The sequence below is a fragment of the Ambystoma mexicanum genome, chromosome 3p (assembly GCF_040938575.1).
Source record: "Ambystoma mexicanum isolate Mex_15411 chromosome 3p, UKY_AmexF1_1, whole genome shotgun sequence".
Taxonomy (NCBI): domain Eukaryota; kingdom Metazoa; phylum Chordata; class Amphibia; order Caudata; family Ambystomatidae; genus Ambystoma; species Ambystoma mexicanum.
Window position 1 is genome coordinate 914172467 of NC_090925.1, and position 21962 is coordinate 914194428.

General features: G+C 48.9%; 1 protein-coding gene across 2 annotated transcripts in view; it reads right to left on the reverse strand.

The window, feature by feature from the left end:
• Positions 1 to 21962, reverse strand: part of LOC138581104 (signal-regulatory protein beta-1-like) — a 465646-nt gene that overhangs the window by 128210 nt on the left and 315474 nt on the right. The window lies entirely within an intron of this gene.

A 21962-nucleotide genomic window follows, 5' to 3' on the forward strand; every position in this document is an offset into this window, starting at 1 on the left:
GCCAGGATATGTCAAACTGCCCTCTTTCAGGCTGACTGGATCTCGGCTGTTGAGAATATGCATCGGTATGGTCACTTGCCCACTTACGAAAGGAAAATAATAAGTTTGGCACAATAACCCGGTACTTACTGTACTGCCCAAGTAGGTTTGTGAGAAGTACACTTCTGCGTTTCAGGTTTGACATTTTGCTGACTCGTGAAATTCTTGCTCATAGAGGAATCATTCAAAAGGAAGAGTCCTTCTGTAGGCATTGTGGTGTTCTGTCAGTTTGTGAGTCGTGGAACCACATGTTTTTGCATTGAGCGGCCCTATTGTTACATTTGGGACAGTTTGCGTATTACCCAAATGTTATTGACAATGATCTCTTTGGTGGAAGCTTGGTAAGCCTACACAATACAAAGATAATTTTATCTGTGTGAGGCTTTAGTAATTGTCTTAAAGTTTATACAAAACCTGAATAAGAGATGAACTGAGTCATTCGGAAAGGACTTTTAAGATTGTTTATTTATAATCTGTGGAGTGCCATTGAAATCTGTAGAATGCACATGAATTTTATCAGAGGGGTTATTATATTAGTTGTAAGGGATTTAACTGAAAAAAATTGTTCTTAGGATGATTTGAAAGTTTAAAAGAATAGATATTTAATTATGGCTACACTTTCAGGAGTATGTGTTTTATGTAGTGTTTTAGGAAGGATGTATTTGAAAATGTGTTCATTTTGAAAAAGGATTTGTATATGTATAGGGATTTGTGATGTGTTTTTATGTGCTATTTACTTATGAAATTCTTTTTTCTTTTTCTTAGTTGTAAATTGCTTTGTGTTATATTATGTGTTTTTTTCTTTTATATATGTCTTGCTCTTTTCCGTGTGTAATTCGAAATATTGTAAAGGTTAACATTTTATTTAACAGTAGGCAATAATAATAATTTTAAAAAATGCATTGTGCCATTAGCACACACCAAAATTAATTGGTATATTGGTAAAATTAATTGGTATATTGGAGTTTGCTATTACTATTACCCAAGTTAATGGAACTCAGTGTATTGACTTCGGAAGGATAAAGGGCTGAGTTTATTTTTCAGACAGTCAAACCTATGACTGCAGGCTGTATGCTCCCTCGGAGGCCAGCTTGACAGGGATTGACTATTTAGAGGTAGGAGATATTAAAATCTATAGGCCCGTTAGCTTTAATTGTTATATAACATGGTTTCTTCACTGGTATTTTTGTGTGGGGAAAATATTTGAAGACATTTTGGCTATGATGTTCTTAACTGCGCAGCTGCACACATCAGTGGAGGAGAAACATGATCGAAGTATTAAGTATAAAAATTAAACTCAAATGGGCAGGCTTTTACCTAAACAGACCGTGCACCTTAAATGAGAGGCGGAGGAGGGGCAGGGTGGTCATTTTACAGTGCTCTGTAAAGACGAAAAGGTGTGAAGACAAGCATTACATATTGCCTGTCGTCACACCTTTTCCCATTCCAGGAGATTTTGCCCATTTTGTCAGGCGCATGGAACATAACTTATTCCACCTGACCCATTCGACTGACCAATAAATGCATTTATGCTAGTAGGAGATTTTCATGCTGGCGTTGGTGCCCAGGATTGCTATAGAAAACAGCTATTTTTAGCACCTGATAAAGGTGGTCAGATTCCACAGGAATCTAAAGTAAATGCCTCACGCAATTGTTACTTTTGGGAGGCATTTACACCTCTTTATACTGCGAGATGTAAAACAAACGTATTAACTGGATTCGTCCGGTTTAATCCTTTTAGGTATAAACTTCGTACTGCAAATGTTTAAAAATGTGCACTAAGGAGGCCTGTTTGTGCCGAAGCGTAAATGTATGTGGTCCGCTCCGTGCAATTTTCTTGTTAATTTAAAATGACTCCCAATGTATTCAGAAAACTAGCGCATATTCAACTGTCTTTTTGCCCAGACACTGTTTTTTCGGTAAGTATAGATAGTAAGAAAAAAAACAATGGTTTGTGTCCATAAATCATCATGTTCATGCTTTGTTGTTGAAGGCAAAGGCAAGCATGATATATAGCCTGGTAATCTTCTCTTTCCAATGATACATTAATTTAAATGTATTTGTTCCTTGCACATGCTAACATATGCAAAGCATTTGTGTTGGGCCCTATTTAGGGCTAAAGAGAAGAAGGGGGCCGCAGGTGCTGGAGTACTTAAATAAACAATTCCTTACTTTGACTTTTTTGTGTCTAGATGCGGTCATTGTAGAGGAGGATACCACCCAATTTGGAGATGAGGATCACCTGTGACGAGGACCCACAGCACAGACATCCTGTGATGATTAGTAAAGCTAATGGTCGCAGAATGGCGGTGGCAACATCTACCTGGCAACGAAGATAGCCGGAAAGGGAGAAAGACTAAAAGTTTGGAGGTACGCAGAGGCTGGGAGAGGCATGAAACTGGAAGTGACGGTTGGAGCACGAGCCTCAACGTGACCGTGTGTTGCATATTAGAAGAAAACACCTTACTGCACGTTTAAGCTGCCTGAGATAACAAAGAATATCTACAGATGTGCATTACCCAGGCAATCAGGATGTGATTGCGAATGAATGGCACTCCAGCAACAAAAGGAAATAAAATATGTTGCGTGAAGCGAAGCTCCTTTTATCCTTTTGTACATTTATGCTGTGGGCCACTGAAGAAGAAAGATTAAGGCAAAGAAATACATGAAAAGCAACAGAGAGAATTGCTGGTCAAGCTGAGTAAAAGAAAAAAAGGAGGATACAAGATAATTGTTTGAGATAGTATAGACAAAGAAGGTGATCAGAATTTAAGACACAATCAACTAATCACCAAACACACAATCCATAACAGTACACCCTCCAGAGAATTTTCTATCTACACCAGGTCACCCTTCGATTCTTTGGACAGAATAGAAACAATATTGGGGGAACTACATTAAAGCAGTGGAACATGATCATTTGATAGCAGAAAAAGAAGACCTCATTGCTTCCTGCGTTAGGCCCTGAAGGTCAATGCAAATAGAGGGAGTTGCCAACACTAAGCATTGCACATACAGGGAAACTAGATGATCATGAAAAGACGATAAGGCAATTGAATTTGTACTATGCTCGTGAAACTAATGTTGCCATGAACAAATTCAATTTCTATTCAAGAATTCAAATACCAGAGAAGAGCATAGAAGAATATGCATCGGCCCATAATTCCCTGGCATTATCATGCAGATTTGGGTCAGGCATAATAAGAGAGGGGTTGATCCGCGATCAAATCATCCTTCACACTGATGACTCGTCAATACAGGAGAGCTTGTGGAGGTGTGGGGGCCCGTCTTTAGAGGAAGCAATAGCAATCACCAAGGCGAATGAACATTCCCATAGGTGTTCCAAAGAAAGTAAATCGAAGAAGGAGTTAAAACAAGAGAAGGTTGAAAGCATAAGGAGTGTAGCGGACGGGTCGCAAGTGAACATAGTCAAGAGTCGACCAGAATATGCAACAGGGTAGGACAAGGAGACAAAGCAAAGAGCCAAGGATTCTGAAAGAGAACGCAAGAAACAATGGCAGTTGAAGGGAAACTTGGAAACTGACACAGATATGTACAGATGTTTTCAATGTGGGAGAATAGATCATTAAACCAGCTCCAAATTTTGTCCAGCTATAGATCAACATTGTGCAAACTATAACGTGTGGGGTAATACACTGTTGTATGCAGGAGCGGAAGTATTGCATTCTACATTTTTCAATGTAGAATGCATGATGGTGGTTAAAAGTCCGAAATTGGAGTGCCCCAGATGTGGTGTTCATGGGAAATTGGAAGTTAGAAATGATGGTGGATTGCTGTTCGCCATACACAATAATCACATCATGCAAATGGAGAGAATTACAAACTTGGAGACTGAGAGATAAACTCAGTGGGTCAGGTTTTAGGAATCCTGGTGGATTTAAATGATCTAAGATAGAAATACTAGAATGGTTTCGCACCATGATTCAATTCAAAGGTTGCCCGCCCGAGATTAAGTTGTATGTGGTGAAGAAAGGATTGGAAATTCTTGGATGGAAGGATCAAGCAGCGCTTGAAATGAAGCTAGATCCTGATAGAGATGAGCCAGTGTTGGGCATACATGTGTCCGAAAGGACGAAAGGAAGGAGCAGGAGTTATTCCCTGAAATATTTAAACAAGGCATAGGGCATCTTCAGGTATATGCTCATAGGATCATTTTGAAACCAGGTGCCGTCCCTTGATAAGTCAAAGCCTGTACCAATTGCGTGAAGAGACAAAATTGAAGGAGAACTGGACTGATAAAAAAGGGAAGGCATTATTGAGAAATATATCAGGATTTGTGTGGCCTTGAGGGATGTAAATAAAAACATAATTGTGGACAAATACCAGGTACATATTATTACGGACATGCTAATTTGTTTCAAGGAGCGGACTTATTCACAACGTTGCATTTGTTGGTGGATTATCCCTATGTCGTGCTGACAGGAGACAGAAGAGACCTAACAGCATTTATTACACCTTTCGAAATGGATCGATATAGCAGAATACTAATTGGCTTGGCATCCGTATCTGCAGTTTTTCAAAGGATTATGCTGCATGTGCGGAAAGGGATTCCTGGAGCACTTGTTTATTAGGATGAGTTTATTCACTAACTTAACAGTGAGATTGTATTCAGGCAGTTTATCATCTGATGAATAAAACATTGCATTAATAAGCATTCTCCAGGCTTCAAAATGTGTGGCAGGGCCCCCTTCATATATATGTATAAATCTGTATACCGACAAGCCACGCTTTAGGTTCGGCGTTGCACCAAGTCTCAAAATCCCTGCGCCATGCTTCATATCGTGGGCCTGGTTTTATTTTCCACACCGTGACCAAGCGCCTTTTAGCGAGTATACAAACAGGGTCCATAAGTTTAGTAACATGTTTGAATTTGCTAGGTCTGGGATAAGCGCCCGATAGGCATTCAAGCGCAATCCATTTATATGGAACAACTACAGCTCCTGTGCAGGCCTGTTTAACACGTGACCAGAGGGCTTGTGCTTTATTGCATTTCCACAGCATGTGTATTAAGTCAGCCTCCTCTTGGTTACACCAGGGGCAGGCTGACGGAGCGTTGGTGTTGAATTTGGCCACTCTGTTGGGGGTCATATATGTGAGGTGGAGCACATTGACCTGGAGTTATCGAAATCGTGTTCCGGGATACATTCTTTGTGAAAGCTAGGTCCAGTTGCCACTATTTGTCAGTAATGTCAGAGCCAACTTCAGTCTCCCAACGTGACCTTAACTTGGTCTTGACCAGCAGATATTCGTATAGTCTCGAAACAGGCTTCCAGCTATCACCCAGGGCATACATCAGGGCTAAGAAAGTGTCCTCCTGTAGTTCCGCAGGCCATTGCTCCCAGTTGGTTCTAGCCACCTTCATTATTTTACTTTAAGAATGTATATTGCACAGACCATGGACCTGTGGACTTAAGGGCGCAACAAAAAAAAAAAATAACAGATAAAAGTCATTGAACCGGAGGTCAACATGGAAATCAAACCATGAGATTACAGAAATAAGTAGGTTTTGAGTTTCTTTTTTAAAAAGTTCAGTTGACTTCAAGCTGCTAATTTCCAGTGGAAGACAATTCCACGCTCTTGGGGCTGCATTCTGGAAAGTTCCCTTTGTGGCTTTGCTAGTCCTACATCTAGGAAGGGCCAACTGGTCAGTATTGCTGGATCTAAGGATTCTCGTTTAACTTTTTTCTTTGAGTAGATCCTGAAGATAAATGGGATCTTGCCCAGTCGACATTTGTGCACAATTACCAAAAGGCGAAACAGAAACCTAGACTCCACTGGGAGCCAGTGCAGACCACGTCCAGCCTCAGAGAATTGGTCTCTCTAGGCAATACCCACAACCACACACACCACACTATTCTGTACGACCTGAAGCCGGCTACACTCAGCTTTGTTAATGCCATACAGTAAACTGCAAAAATAATGAATTTTGGCACCGACAATGGCCCTTGCGATGGTCTCAGTGTTAGCCTGAGTGATAAAGGAACGAAGATGGGCCAAAAGCTTGATATAATAAGCTGAGGAGGACACCAGACTACCGACATGAGCCTTCCTATTTCAATGTTGGTCCAAGAAGACGCCCAGTGTCTTAACCTTCTTTTGGATGACTATTCTGGTGTCCTCAATTGAGAAACTCTCATACGCTGGGCCCAATTTCCTAATCATATTAGGAGTGCCAACAACCAATAGCGCTGTCTTCGCTCTATACAAAGCCAAGGCATTCTGTATCATCCAACATTCAATGAGGGAGGAGTATACTTTGTTCAACTGCAATTAATTAGTGTCATGTATGCCAGTGATAGGGATGACACACTGTGTATCATCAGCATAGTTTGTGAACGTTACTCCCCTTTGCTCTAAAAGAGCAAAGAAGGGTATTGTAAAGATGTTGTAGAGACAAGGCAAAATACATGAACCCTGACGGACGCCAAATGTCATGGTCATCACCTCTGCCTCCTCACAGTAAACTCTGCAGTCCCGATTGCTCAAAAACAAGGAGACCCACTGAGATGCTGCACTGGAAAGGTTAGCAACGTCCCCCAACCTGGTGACCATGATGGAATGCTCCACCAGGTCGTAGGCCGCTGGCAAATCAAGCAGCATCAAAATAGATGCCTTTCCATTATCCATACGTTCCATCAATCTGGCTTTTAATTCAAGCAGCACAGTCTCCGTCCCATAACACGGCCGCAACTCTGATTGATGGTTATTGAGAATGGGGTACTTATTGAGAAGCGCCTAAATTTGAACGTATGCCACTTAGTCCAAGATCTTAAGTAGGAATGGGTTGTTCGTAATTGGTCTATACTTTAACAGCTCATCTGCAGGTAGACCTGTTTTTTTTAAGGATGCCTTTTTTAGCCCCTGAGGAACTGAGTTTTCTCGAAAGGATGCTTTGAAAAATTTAAAGATAGCCTCCAACAAAATGGGTGAGCAAGCATTAATAATGACTGCAGAGCAGGGATCGCCTTTACATTTAGTGTTTTTTAACTGTTCCACAATAGTGGAGAGTTCTGAGAGCGTAATGAGACCGTAATGTCGGTAAAACTAAGAGAGAACTTCTAACAAAAACCACTTTAGCTTCATCTACTGATACCTTATATAGACTCTCTTTTTTAGAGGCGATATCTGTCTTGATTTTACACAGTTTACCCTGCATAGCTTCCTGGATTGCTGTGCACCAACTGGCATCCTTAACAGCATACCCGGAATCCTGTGTATGTGGTGTTTCCTGCTCTTTAAGGATTTTAAAGAGCTCCTTCACATCAGATTGGGCACTCTGAATTCTCCTATTAAAGGTGTTTTTTTAGCCTCAACAATAGCTGCATTGTAAGCTTTGCCCCCTCCTTTAAAGGGTGCCAGAGTCAAAGGAGAGTTGTTAAATTTCCATTTATAGAAATACTTGAGAGTAGAAGCTTTAAGTATCTTAAGTTTCGGGGAGAACCAGGAATTGCTATTTTGTACTGCCTTCCAAAATTTATTTTTCAATGGTGCTAAGGTATTGAAAATGATGACAAAGGAAGATGAAAGAAGATTAGGGAGCTTTTCAACGGATTCCATATTAGAGGTGTTAGCTATAACTGGACTTAGAAGAGGTTCAATACGCTCCAGTGTTAAGTTCTTAAGATTTCTAGCTAGAAGCTCTTGAGCGTGCACCCCTTTCCTTTTCACAGGAAATTCCGATTGCACCATAAAATGCACAAAGCAATGGTCCAACCAAGGGCAGGCCAGAACTGAATAGTGTTTGGTAACAATATTGAGTGTGGATACCCAATCAAGGGTGTGCCCCTTACAAGGAGTAGGAGCATGAACCTTTTGTTCAAAACCTAGGTTAGATAACGCCATCTCCAGATTAGATGCTGAATTATCAGAATCCTGCCCTAACCAGACATTGAAATTCCCCAATATTAGAAAACTCGTATTGGGTTTCAAGAACGGGAGAAGATAATTAGATAAAATAGTAGTCCTCTGCAGCTGCACAGGGTCTATAGATCAGGAGAGCATTAATAGTAGATTCAGCATTTAGTCCTATTCAACAAGTATAGACTCAGTCCCTTCAGCGGGTTGACTTTTAACTTCCCATACTGCAAGATAGGTGTCATGCACAACAAATCAGTTACACAACTACGCACCACACTGCCTGATACCCCGACACACACTGCTAGACTCCCCGGGTCACAGTCTGCCTCCCAAGCCATCCCTTCACCTATGGTGCGAGGGAGTCGTCATCACCGGCAGATTCGGGCCGTGCGCAGAGGCCGGCCCGGTTTGTTGCCTCGTTTCCATTGGCAACTCCCGTGGAGACTGCATTCGGGCCGGAGCACCCGATCGCGGTTACTTCCTGGTTCCGCGACGGCTTCCCGATCACGTGCTCAAGTTTACGCTCACGTGACTGGGAGCCGGCGCACGTAAAAGCCGGGAAGTTCGAATTGCTCACCGCTTCACAGCTGTTTCACAACTCTGTTTGGCGCTTTCAGGATTTACGTTGTTTGCTTCATCGGATTTTTGGACTCAGGCTTACGAACCACGGATTGGCTTTCTTGCTCCACGGATACTGTCACTCGGAACTCTGCACGGATACTGGTACTCTGGACTCTTTTTGCTACGCTCAATGGATTGCTTTCGGATTTCCCCATCTGACTTTTGATCTTCCGACCATAGACTTCTTGATCAGTTTCAAGTTCCCTTCGCCTACGGAAGGGCTACAGGTATCAGCCGGTACCTACCATCTGGGACACGGCTGCCCGGATCTTTGATGCTCCCTCGCATCTGACCCCAGGCACCCTAGCACCATCCCGCTAGACTTAGGTAAGAAAGTTTTGCACACTCTTTCATATCAAAGTACTGTGTTTGCCTGTGCTAACCCTAACTTCCTTTTAACAGCCTCTGGGGTCCTCGGCGTCATCAGATCCGGCGAATCATCAAACCACCTGTGGCCTCAAAGCTCGCACAGGGAGTTCCTTTACTCTCTCCCTGTGGGTGATTTGTGGACAGAGGCCCATTTACTCTTCACTACGCGGCAAGTCACGACAGACTGTGAAGCCGTTGCGTTGTGATGAGTATGGAACCTGCAGCTGAGGACCCCGTGGCTGCCTTGATACAGGCGTCGAGCCCATGCAGATAGGTGGTATTCGCAGCCCCATCACACAAGTAGAGAGAGACCGCAGAAGAACCGACCACGCTTGTTTCTACTGCGGCCCGAATGGCCATTTTGTAAAGTCATGTCCCAGACCCCCTAAGCTCAAGAATCCAGTTTTTCGGAATGCTCGACCCTAGACCCGGGGGCTGGCTCGAGCAGTACTTCCATTTCCCCGGACAGGTACCCTAAGTTTGGCAGGATTAGGCCAGTGCTGGAACAGGGCACGTTAAAACCAACACCCGATATTGTTCACGCTGTCTCGATTTACTTAGACTCAGGCGCCACGGGCAACTATATTGACAATAAACTGGCCGGGTCCTTAAATCTACCTCTGATTACCAAGGAACATCCAGAGCCGGTACAGGCGGTGGATGGCACAGCACTGATTTCAGGCCCAATTAAGCAACAGACTGCCCGGGTCACCCTAACTATCCAGAACACGCATCAGGAAGTTATCTCATTCGACCTGATTACAATGCCACAGTTTGGGATCATATTGGGTCTCCCTTGGTTGCATCAACACAACCCTTTGATTGATTGGAAGTCTGGGCAGGTTAATTTTGAATCTGAAACGTGTCAGAACTATTGTCTCACCGCACCTGAACGACACTGAATCACCCCCACAAGCCCTAGGGGCCATAGCACAACTCACACTACACAAAGACGTTCCTATGGCCCTGAAGCCTCATGTGGTGGGGGCTGTTGCCATTGGTTTCCCTACAGAATACGGGGATTTCCATGAGGTTTTTGATAAGGGTTCCTCGGAGGTGCTCCCGCCACATCGTTCCTACGACTGCCCCATCGACCTGCTTCCTGACTCTGTGATTCCCTCAGGCCGCATCTATTCCTTGTCTCCCTCGGAAGAACAAGCATAAAAGGAGTACATACAAGTAGCCTTGAAGGTCGGTCATATACGTCCCTCCACCTCACCGGCAGCTAGCCCTATTTTCTTTGTCCCCAAAAAGGAGGGCGATCTGCGTCCTTGTGTGGACTACCGCCGACTAAATTCTATTACCATCAAGAATCGATACCCGATTCCTCTGATTACCCCATTATTGGACAGGTTAAGCCATGCTACCATCTTCACAAAACTCGATCTCCGCAGGGCCTATAACCTGGTCAGAATCTGCTCCGGAGACGAGTGGAAGACGGCCTTCTGTACTCGCTACGGATTGTTTGAATATGTGGTCATACCCTTCGGGCTTTGTAACGCCCCTCCTACCTTCCAACGTTTCATGAATGAGATTTTTCACGACTTGTTGGATGTGTGTGTAGCAGTATACCTGGATGACATCTTGATATACTCACAGAACATGAAGGACCACATATCACACGTCCGCGAGGTACTGTCCCGTCTCCGCCGACACTCACTCTATGCCAAACCCGAGAAATGTCAGTTCCACACTGAAAGTATGGAATTTCTGGGTTTACATATTACCCCTGGGGGTTTGGCAATGAACCAGTCCAAGGTCCGTGCGGTTTTGGACTGGCCGAAGCCCTGTAACATTAAGTCCCTGCAATCATTCCTTGGGTTCTCGAATTTTTACAGGCGCTTCATCCAGGATTTCTCGTCCCTTGTAGCCCCCCTTACTGCCCTGACCAGTCCCAAGTCACCTTTTGTCTGGCTGGATAAACACCAAGCTGCTTTTGACACCCTGAAGTCAGCATTTACTACAGCCCCTGTCCTGAAGCACCCTGACCCAGAACTCCCGTTCATCGTGGAGGCTGATGCTTCCTCCTTCGCCCTTGGTGCGGTCTTGTCCCAACGCTGTCCTTCTTCGGGTCAATTACACCCGGTTGCGTTTCATTCTCCGAAGTTCTCTGCTACGGAGTTGCACTACACCGTCACGGAGAAGGAGCTGTTGGCCATCAAGGATGCCTTCCAGGTCTGGCGGCATCATCTGTTGGGGGCAAGGCACGCTGTCACTGTGTTCACTGACCACCGTAACCTCCAGGACTTGGCCTCGCTAAAGTGTATTAACAGTCGGAAGGTGCGGCGGCACTTGTTCTTCGCGGCCTTTGACTTCCAGATCAAACATCGGTCCGGTCTGTCCCATGGGAAGGCGGACGCGTTGTCTCGCTCTCCGGGTGGGGTATCCTTGCCTGTTTTCCCGGAAAATCTATTAGACCAACATGTCATTTGTATTTGCACCCCTCCTCTGCCTTTTTTGGATTCCATTCGCAAATGGGTTTCACTACATCCTGATCAGGTTACCGAGTGGGATCCAGTGTTTCATGACGGGCTTCCGTATATCCAAAACAGATTGTGGTTACCAACAACCGACGCTCGCAATCTCGCTCTGGAGTGGTCCCACGATAGCGCCATCAATGGCCATCCCGGACAAAAACGAACGTTGGACCTCCTCAGACGTTGGTGTTGGTGGCCCTCCATGAGACACGACGTAGAAGGATATGTTAACACCTGTGCAATATGCTTCCAGTGTAAATACCGCAGAGGGCGTCCGGTGGGGCTCCTGCTTCCTTTACCCATACCCCCCAGGCCCTGGCACACAGTATCCATGGATTTCGTAACAGACCTACCCCGAACCAAGGGATTTGATACCATTTGGGTGGTGGTCGACTCCTTTTCCAAAATGGCTCATTTTATTCCCTGTTCTGGCATCCCTTCAGCCCCGGCCTTGGCCGATCTTTTCTTTAAATCAGTCTTTTGCCTCTTTGGATTACCCACGGTTATCATCTCAGATAGAGGACCCCAGTTCACTTCCCGTTTCTGGCGAGCACTCACGGTCCTCTTAGGTATCGATTCTCGTTTTTCCTCTGCATACCATCCGGAGACGGACGGCTAGACGGAGAGGGTGAACCAAGCCATGGAGCAGTATTTGCGTTGTCTGGTATTGCAACACCAGCAGTCCTGGCTGGGTTTGCTACACCTCACTGAGTTCTCCTACAACAACGCCATGCATTCCTCAACTGGCTCTTCTCCCTTTTGTGTTTTGTATGGTCAACACCCTCGCACCTTGCCTATCCCAGACCTTGCACCTTCTGATAATCCTGCTGCTGCTGCCTGTGCTCGCGACTTGTCGGCCGTTCAGGCCCAAACCCTTACTCACCTTCGAGAGGCCCAGGAGTCTACGAAGGCTGCAGCAGATCGGAGGAGGACAGTGGCGCCTTCCTATGTTGTGGGGGACAGGGTTTGGCTCTTTTCTCGCCATCTCAGGCTTCCTGGTTGTCGCAAGTTACTCCCTCGTTTTGTGGGCCCTTATAGGATTTCCGCTGTTATCAACCCTGTGGCCTATCGCCTCTCGGTCCCTGCCTCCTGGCGCATACACCCTGTTTTCCACACCTCTTTGTTAAAACCTTGTCCGGCCCCTACTCGTCTCCGGTCTACGCCTGGCCCTGTTTCAGTGGGTGGCTCGGTGGAGTATGAGGTCTTGGGTATATTGGGTTCTCGTATGGTTCGGGGTGGTCTCCAGTACCTTGTGGACTGGGCGGGTTTTGGCCCGAGGAGCGCTGTTGGGTCCCCGCGTGTGATGTTCATGCCCCGAGGCTTGTTTCTCGTTTTCACCGGGAACACCCTTCTTGCCCACGTGGTCGTGGGCCATTGAGGGGGGGCTCTGTCATGCACAACAAATCAGTTACACAACTACGCACCACACTCCCTGATACCCCGACACACACTGCTAGACTCCCCGGTTCACAGTCCGCCTCCCAAGCCATCCCTTCAGCTATGGTGCGAGGGAGTCGTCATCACCGGCGGATTCGGGCCGTACGCAGAGGCCGGCCCGGTTTGTTGTCTCGTTTCCATTGGCAACTCCCGTGGAGACTGCGTTCGGGCTGGAGCATCCGATCGCGGTTACTTCCTGGTTCCGCGACGGCTTCCCGATCACGTGCTCAAGTTTCCGCTCACGTGACTGGGAGCCGGCGCACGTAAAAGCCGGGAAGTTCGAATTGCTCACCGATTTACAGCTGTTTCACAACTCTGTTTGGCGCTTTCAGGATTTACGTTGTTTGCTGCATCAGATTTTTAGACTCAAGCTTACGAACCACGGATTGGCTTTCTTGCTCCACGGATACTGTCACTCGGAACTCTGCACGAATACTGGTACTCTGGACTCGTTTTGCTACGCTCAATGGATTGCTTTCGGATTTCCCCTTCTGACTTTCGATCTTCCGACCATAGACTTCGTGATCAGTTTCAAGTTCCCTTCGCCTACGGAAGGGCTACAGGTATCAGCCGGTACCTACCATCTGGGACACGGCTGCCCGGATCTTTGATGCTCCCTCGCATCTGACCCCAGGCACCCTAGCACCATCCCGCTAGACTTAGGTAAGAAAGTTTTGCACACTCTTTCATATCAAAGTACTGTGTTTGCCTGTGCTAACCCTAACTTCCTTTTAACAGCCTCTGGGGTCCTCGGCGTCATCAGATCCGGCGAATCATCAAACCACCTGTGGCCTCAAAGCTCGCACAGGGAGTTCCTTTACTCTCTCCCTGTGGGTGATTTGTGGACAGAGGCCCATTTACTCTTCACTACGCGGCAAGTCACGACAGACTGTGAAGCCGTTGCGTTGTGATGAGTATGGAACCTGCAGCTGAGGACCCCGTGGCTGCCTTGATACAGGCGTCGAGCCCATGCAGATAGGTGGTATTCGCAGCCCCATCACACAAGTAGAGAGAGACCGCAGAAGAACCGACCACGCTTGTTTCTACTGCGGCCTGAATGGCCATTTTGTAAAGTCATGTCCCAGACCCCCTAAGCTCAAGAATCCAGTTTTTCGGAATGCTCGACCCTAGACCCGGGGGCCGGCTCGAGCAGTACTTCCATTTCCCCGGACAGGTACCCCAAGTTTGGCAGGATTAGGCCAGTGCTGGAACAGGGCACGTTAAAACCAACACCCGATATTGTTCACGCTGTCTCGATTTACTTAGACTCAGGCGCCACGGGCAACTATATTGACATTAAACTGGCCGGGTCCTTAAATCTACCTCTGATTACCAAGGAACATCCAGAGCCGGTACAGGCGGTGGATGGCACAGCACTGATTTCAGGCCCAATTAAGCAACAGACTGCCCGGGTCACCCTAACTATCCAGAACACGCATCAGGAAGTTATCTCATTCGACCTGATTACAATGCCACAGTTTGGGATCATATTGGGTCTCCCTTGGTTGCATCAACACAACCCTTTGATTGATTGGAAGTCTGGGCAGGTTCATTTTGAATCTGAAACGTGTCAGAACTATTGTCTCACCGCACCTGAACGACACTGAATCACCCCCACAAGCCCTAGGGGCCATAGCACAACTCACACTACACAAAGACGTTCCTATGGCCCTGAAGCCTCATGTGGTGGGGGCTGTTGCCATTGGTTTCCCTACAGAATACGGGGATTTCCATGAGGTTTTTGATAAGGGTTCCTCGGAGGTGCTCCCGCCACATCGTTCCTACGACTGCCCCATCGACCTGCTTCCTGACTCTGTGATTCCCTCAGGCCGCATCTATTCCTTGTCTCCCTCGGAAGAACAAGCATAAAAGGAGTACATACAAGTAGCCTTGAAGGTCGGTCATATACGTCCCTCCACCTCACCGGCAGCTAGCCCTATTTTCTTTGTCCCCAAAAAGGAGGGCGATCTGCGTCCTTGTGTGGACTACCGCCGACTAAATTCTATTACCATCAAGAATCGATACCCGATTCCTCTGATTACCCCATTATTGGACAGGTTAAGCCATGCTACCATCTTCACAAAACTCGATCTCCGCAGGGCCTATAACCTGGTCAGAATCTGCTCCGGAGACGAGTGGAAGACGGCCTTCTGTACTCGCTACGGATTGTTTGAATATGTGGTCATACCCTTCGGGCTTTGTAACGCCCCTCCTACCTTCCAACGTTTCATGAATGAGATTTTTCACGACTTGTTGGATGTGTGTGTAGCAGTATACCTGGATGACATCTTGATATACTCACAGAACATGAAGGACCACATATCACACGTCCGCGAGGTACTGTCCCGTCTCCGCCGACACTCACTCTATGCCAAACCCGAGAAATGTCAGTTCCACACTGAAAGTATGGAATTTCTGGGTTTACATATTACCCCTGGGGGTTTGGCAATGAACCAGTCCAAGGTCCGTGCGGTTTTGGACTGGCCGAAGCCCTGTAACATTAAGTCCCTGCAATCATTCCTTGGGTTCTCGAATTTCTACAGGCGCTTCATCCAGGATTTCTCGTCCTTTGTAGCCCCCCTTACTGCCCTGACCAGTCCCAAGTCACCTTTTGTCTGGCTGGATAAACACCAAGCTGCTTTTGACACCCTGAAGTCAGCATTTACTACAGCCCCTGTCCTGAAGCACCCTGACCCAGAACTCCCGTTCATCGTGGAGGCTGATGCTTCCTCCTTCGCCCCTTGGTGCGGTCTTGTCCCAACGCTGTCCTTCTTCGGGTCAATTACACCCGGTTGCGTTTCATTCTCCGAAGTTCTCTGCTACGGAGTTGCACTACACCGTCACGGAGAAGGAGCTGTTGGCCATCAAGGATGCCTTCCAGGTCTGGCGGCATCATCTGTTGGGGGCAAGGCACGCTGTCACTGTGTTCACTGACCACCGTAACCTCCAGGACTTGGCCTCGCTAAAGTGTATTAACAGTCGGAAGGTGCGGTGGCACTTGTTCTTCGCGGCCTTTGACTTCCAGATCAAACATCGGTCCGGTCTTTCCCATGGGAAGGCGGACGCGTTGTCTCGCTCTCCGGGTGGGGTATCCTTGCCTGTTTTCCCGGAAAATCTATTAGACCAACATGTCATTTGTATTTGCACCCCTCCTCTGCCTTTGTTGGATTCCATTCGCAAATGGGTTTCACTATATCCTGATCAGGTTACCGAGTGGGATCCAGTGTTTCATGACGGGCTTCCGTATATCCAAAACAGATTGTGGTTACCAACAACCGACGCTCGCAATCTCGCTCTGGAGTGGTCCCACGATAGCGCCATCAATGGCCATCCCGGACAAAAACGAACGTTGGACCTCCTCAGACGTTGGTGTTGGTGGCCCTCCATGAGACACGACGTAGAAGGATACGTTAACACCTGTGCAATATGCTTCCAGTGTAAATACCGCAGAGGGCGTCCGGTGGGGCTCCTGCTTCCTTTACCCATACCCCCCAGGCCCTGGCACACAGTATCCATGGATTTCGTAACAGACCTACCCCGAACCAAGGGATTTGATACCATTTGGGTGGTGGTCGACTCCTTTTCCAAAATGGCTCATTTTATTCCCTGTTCTGGCATCCCTTCAGCCCCGGCCTTGGCCGATCTTTTCTTTAAATCAGTCTTTTGCCTCTTTGGATTACCCACGGTTATCATCTCAGATAGAGGACCCCAGTTCACTTCCCGTTTCTGGCGAGCACTCACGGTCCTCTTAGGTATCGATTCTCGTTTTTCCTCTGCATACCATCCGGAGACGGACGGCTAGACTGAGAGGGTGCACCAAGCCATGGAGCAGTATTTGCGTTGTCTGGTATTGCAACACCAGCAGTCCTGGCTGGGTTTGCTACACCTCACTGAGTTCTCCTACAACAACGCCATGCATTCCTCAACTGGCTCTTCTCCCTTTTGTGTTTTGTATGGTCAACACCCTCGCACCTTGCCTATCCCAGACCTTGCACCTTCTGATAATCCTGCTGCTGCTGCCTGTGCTCGCGACTTGTCGGCCGTTCAGGCCCAAACCCTTACTCACCTTCGAGAGGCCCAGGAGTCTACGAAGGCTGCAGCAGATCGGAGGAGGACAGTGGCGCCTTCCTATGTTGTGGGGGACAGGGTTTGGCTCTTTTCTCGCCATCTCAGGCTTCCTGGTTGTCGCAAGTTACTCCCTCGTTTTGTGGGCCCTTATAGGATTTCCGCTGTTATCAACCCTGTGGCCTATCGCCTCTCGGTCCCTGCCTCCTGGCGCATACACCCTGTTTTCCACACCTCTTTGTTAAAACCTTGTCCGGCCCCTACTCGTCTCCGGTCTACGCCTGGCCCTGTTTCAGTGGGTGGCTCGGTGGAGTATGAGGTCTTGGGTATATTGGGTTCTCGTATGGTTCGGGGTGGTCTCCAGTACCTTGTGGACTGGGCGGGTTTTGGCCCGAGGAGCGCTGTTGGGTCCCCGCGTGTGATGTTCATGCCCCGAGGCTTGTTTCTCGTTTTCACCGGGAACACCCTTCTTGCCCACGTGGTCGTGGGCCATTGAGGGGGGGCTCTGTCATGCACAACAAATCAGTTACACAACTACGCACCACACTCCCTGATACCCCGACACACACTGCTAGACTCCCCGGGTCACAGTCCGCCTCCCAAGCCATCCCTTCAGCTATGGTGCGAGGGAGTCGTCATCACCGGCGGATTCGGGCCGTACGCAGAGGCCGGCCCGGTTTGTTGTCTCGTTTCCATTGGCAACTCCCGTGGAGACTGCGTTCGGGCTGGAGCATCCGATCGCGGTTACTTCCTGGTTCCGCAATGGCTTCCCAATCACGTGCTCAAGTTTCCGCTCACGTGACTGGGAGCCGGCGCACGTAAAAGCCGGGAAGTTCGAATTGCTCACCGATTTACAGCTGTTTCACAACTCTGTTTGGCGCTTTCAGGATTTACGTTGTTTGCTGCATCAGATTTTTGGACTCAAGCTTACGAACCACGGATTGGCTTTCTTGCTCCACGGATACTGTCACTCGGAACTCTGCACGAATACTGGTACTCTGGACTCTTTTTGCTACGCTCAATGGATTGCTTTCGGATTTCCCCTTCTGACTTTTGATCTTCCGACCATAGACTTCTTGATCAGTTTCAAGTCCCCTTCGCCTACGGAAGGGCTACAGGTATCAGCCGGTACCTACCATCTGGGACACGGCTGCCCGGATCTTTGATGCTCCCTCGCATCTGACCCCAGGCACCCTAGCACCATCCCGCTAGACTTAGGTAAGAAAGTTTTGCACACTCTTTCATATCAAAGTACTGTGTTTGCCTGTGCTAACCCTAACTTCCTTTTAACAGCCTCTGGGGTCCTCGGCGTCATCAGATCCGGCGAATCATCAAACCACCTGTGGCCTCAAAGCTCGCACAGGGAGTTCCTTTACTCTCTCCCTGTGGGTGATTTGTGGACAGAGGCCCATTTACTCTTCACTACGCGGCAAGTCACGACAATAGGTTTGAAAAATAAAGGTACCCCCCCACCTATCCTGTCATATCGTAGCATACTATAGCCCCCTGGAATGGCTAAACTTAGCGAGGGGCCAGCTGCATCATGGCGCCAGGTCTCGGTGATAGCGCAAATATCAATATCATTTTCTACAATATAAGTGGCTATTTCCACCGCATGTTTGACAAGGGACCTAGCATTCAGCATCAGTAATTTAAGATCTAGGGCTGGGATGATCTTACTTCTAGGGAGGGGATTCCTGGGATTCACCTCCTGGGGGAGGCTACCCTTCTCCTGATCAATAAACAGCTCACATGGGAGAAGTGACCCCACCTGATCCTGGGTTAGACAATCCTGGTGTATTTGGGAAGAGAAGCATTTTCCATAGTACTGTTACTGTCTAAAGGGACTGCAAACTCATCTGTTACCAGAATGGGGAGGGGAGTGAGGTCAAAGTTAAGGAATTGATACTCATCGAATACTCATTACACCCTCATGTGCCTCAGAAATTGCCCCTCTGGAATGCCCTTCCGTTGTGTCAGACTATCCAGGTCCCCGTTCTCATAACTGTCGCCCCCGGTGTCTCCCAGTACCTTGTGGTACCTAAATCATCCGCAAGTGTCCATACATCAGCAATCAGTGGGATGTTCGGAGAGTAGGGGTGTTGTGAGTGAAGTAGTTTAAGGGTTCTAGCCCAAAAGTCTGGGAAGGACTATCATCTTGACTAATGCTACCCTACCCATAAGAGAAAGCCGGAGGCGGGACCAGAGAGCAATTGACTTATTCACACCGTCAGCAACCCTCAGTGTTTTGTGCGTGTGTGTGTTCATGGGTGTCTGCTTAATCTGGATTCCCAAGTACTGAAAGGAGGGTTTCTCCAGCATGGGGTCTGGCATGGATTCACATGCTCATGAATATTCCCCGTCGTCAAGCTGGGAATCCTCGGTACAGAAAAAAATCAGTATCAGTTTCGTTTCTGATCTGTCTTTCCTAGTAGTAACCAATCACTGATCTCTGGGTCATACTGCCCACAGCCAATGAGTGCCCTCTCCCTAAGCCCGGCCTCTGGCAGCCATCCTCAGATTTTTACCGCACGTTCAAGTGTTGGGAGTCCTCGTACTATAGCTCTCGAGCTTTTGCTGCGTTTTCACGCTTTTTCAAAGAGAATTTCTAATTTTTCTGTTAAATTGAGCCTCAAGCTCCACCGTCTTTACATCCGATCAACAGGGACCCATTTTGGAAGTTTCTACGCCCCTCAAGGGTGAAGATTTTGTCGAACGACGCTTTTGGAAGATTCCAGAAGTTTCTGAGGCCTACCCCGGACATGGCCCAGGAGAAAGGGAGCTCGACGACCGGGAAGCTGTTCAGGGCCTGCCCTGGATGCCAGCTGCAGAACTTGTTCAAGGAAGACGAGCATTCCTTATGCCTCTACTGTCTTCACGAGGACAAAACGCACGTGGAGGAGGACTGTGTGTTTTGCTGGAACATGTTGGAGTGGACCATGAGGGACTGCCATCTTCGTCTCGCCAACTGGCTGGAGGGAAAGAGCCCGTCAGGTGAGAAGAAAAAGAAGAAATCTGAGCGGTCTTCTAAGTTCTGTGAGGGCGCTCCGGCGACGGGGGTCCAACAAAAGGCTAAGAGTCCGCGGGCACCGGCAGCGCCGAACGGTCGGGCTCCTCGGCTGCCAGGCAGGGCGCATCCTCCCCGGCGCCATCGACCACGAGCCAACGCTCTGGCTCGGGTAAGATGAAATCCGAGAACCCGGCCAAGCTTCTGGAGAGGCCCCGTTCGATCTCCCCCAAGGTGAAGGCCACAAGCACGCAGTCGGTGACTAAGGCTTTGATTCACCCAGCCAAGGCCTCTATCGAGGAGGTCGCAGCAACCCTGGCACAGCCTGCGGAGGTTGCACCTGTGGTAGCAGCCTCGGGCCCAGAGTCTCCCTGCCACCTCGGAGGGAGGCATCTTTCAAGCCCATCGAAAAAAAACCCACGAAGCCCCCGGCGGAGAAAGAGGGGGGGGGGCAGTGGCCGTCGTGGATTCAGACAACCTCAGAGGAGGAACTTGTCGAAGTCCCTGAGAACCACGACGGGGGCATGGAGGAGGACCAGCCCGTCAAGAGGCATCCCGACGAGGGGGACGACGGAAGCAACGGCGGCGCCGACGGGACCCCAGACCAACCGTCGCGCCCGTCGCAGCTAGTGCCGCAGGACAACTCGGCGGGCATTTTGATGGCAATTCAATCCTTATGCTCTGAAATAAGGACTAGATTGCCTTTACCCCCGACGGAGGAGCCAGGGGCAGGCCCGTCGGGAAGTCCACCACCCAAGAGGAGAAGAACACATCCTCCTACACCCTTCCAGCCCTCGAGGCCTGCTCAACCCATCCCGGTCCGCGGGGATGACATGGGCACGGACACGGCCACGACGGGCACGGATGACGAGGGCGCAGACGGTGGGGTGGACCTCCTGTCGTCCCCCCCTCCCCGGGCATCCCCGCTTGATGAGATTGGATCCTTCCATGCGATGATCTCCAGGACATCCAGCTCTGCCCCGAAGAAAAGAAGGAGGAGGGGTTCCTCTATCAACGTCGAGAGACCAAGAGAAAGACGGTCCTCGCGGTACCTCTACTGGATGACATCTGGGACGAGGGGCTCTCTCTCCTCAAGAACCCGTCCATGACGCTGGCAAAAAGGGACCGATACGAAAAGAAGTATCGGGTCCCCGACGCGGCCCCTCTATGCCTTAGAGCCCAGCCGACCCCGGATTCAGTCGTCTTGGCGGCGGCCAGGAAGAAGGCGGGGGGGGCATCGACATTGACTTCACTGCCGGACGGCGAGGGAAAGAAGATCGACGCGATGGGACGACGAGTCATCACATCGGCGGCAACGACGATTAAGGCGGCCAACGCCCTGGCTATCGTTGCCCGTTACGACAGGCAACTTTGGTATAAAATCGCTCCTTTGTTGGACTTCCTGCCAGGCGACAAGAGGGCAGAAGCCCTGGAAATCTTGCAAGAAGGCGAGGTGGCGTCGGACCACGCCATAACGGTGGCGACGGACATCGCTGACACCGGTTTCCGGCAGTTGGGCAACGGTGTTTGCCTCAGACGGCGCGGATGCCTTAAGGCGACGGATTTCCGCCAGGACGTACAAGCCAAAGTGTTGGACATGCCCTTCGACGGGAACAACCTGTTTGGGAAGACAGTCGATGAGTCCCTGCAAGCCATCAAAACGGACACAGAGACAGCCGGGGCCCTGGGAGTTCTCCAGCAACGACGACCATCCTTTCGGAACACCGGAGGCAAGCAAGGGGCCTCCAAAGGTTCTGGCAGTGGCTCCTCTACCTACCGCCAAGCGGCCCGTTCCTCATCGCAGGAGGCCTATAGAGGACGGGGCAAGTCTGGAGGTTTCCGCCGTCGTCGCCAGGGAGGTCAAGGCAGCAAAACAGGACTGAACCGACCGTGGCGTCGGGCCCCCACCGAAGCACCCCGGTGGGAGGCCGGCTGGCGAAGTTCGTCAGCGTGTGAGAGTCCATCTCCACCGACCGTTGGGTGCTGGAAACCCTGGCCCAGGTACACGCCCTCGAGTTTCTAAAGAAGTGCCCTCGCATGCCACCCGTGGCCAGGAAGGAAAGCCACGT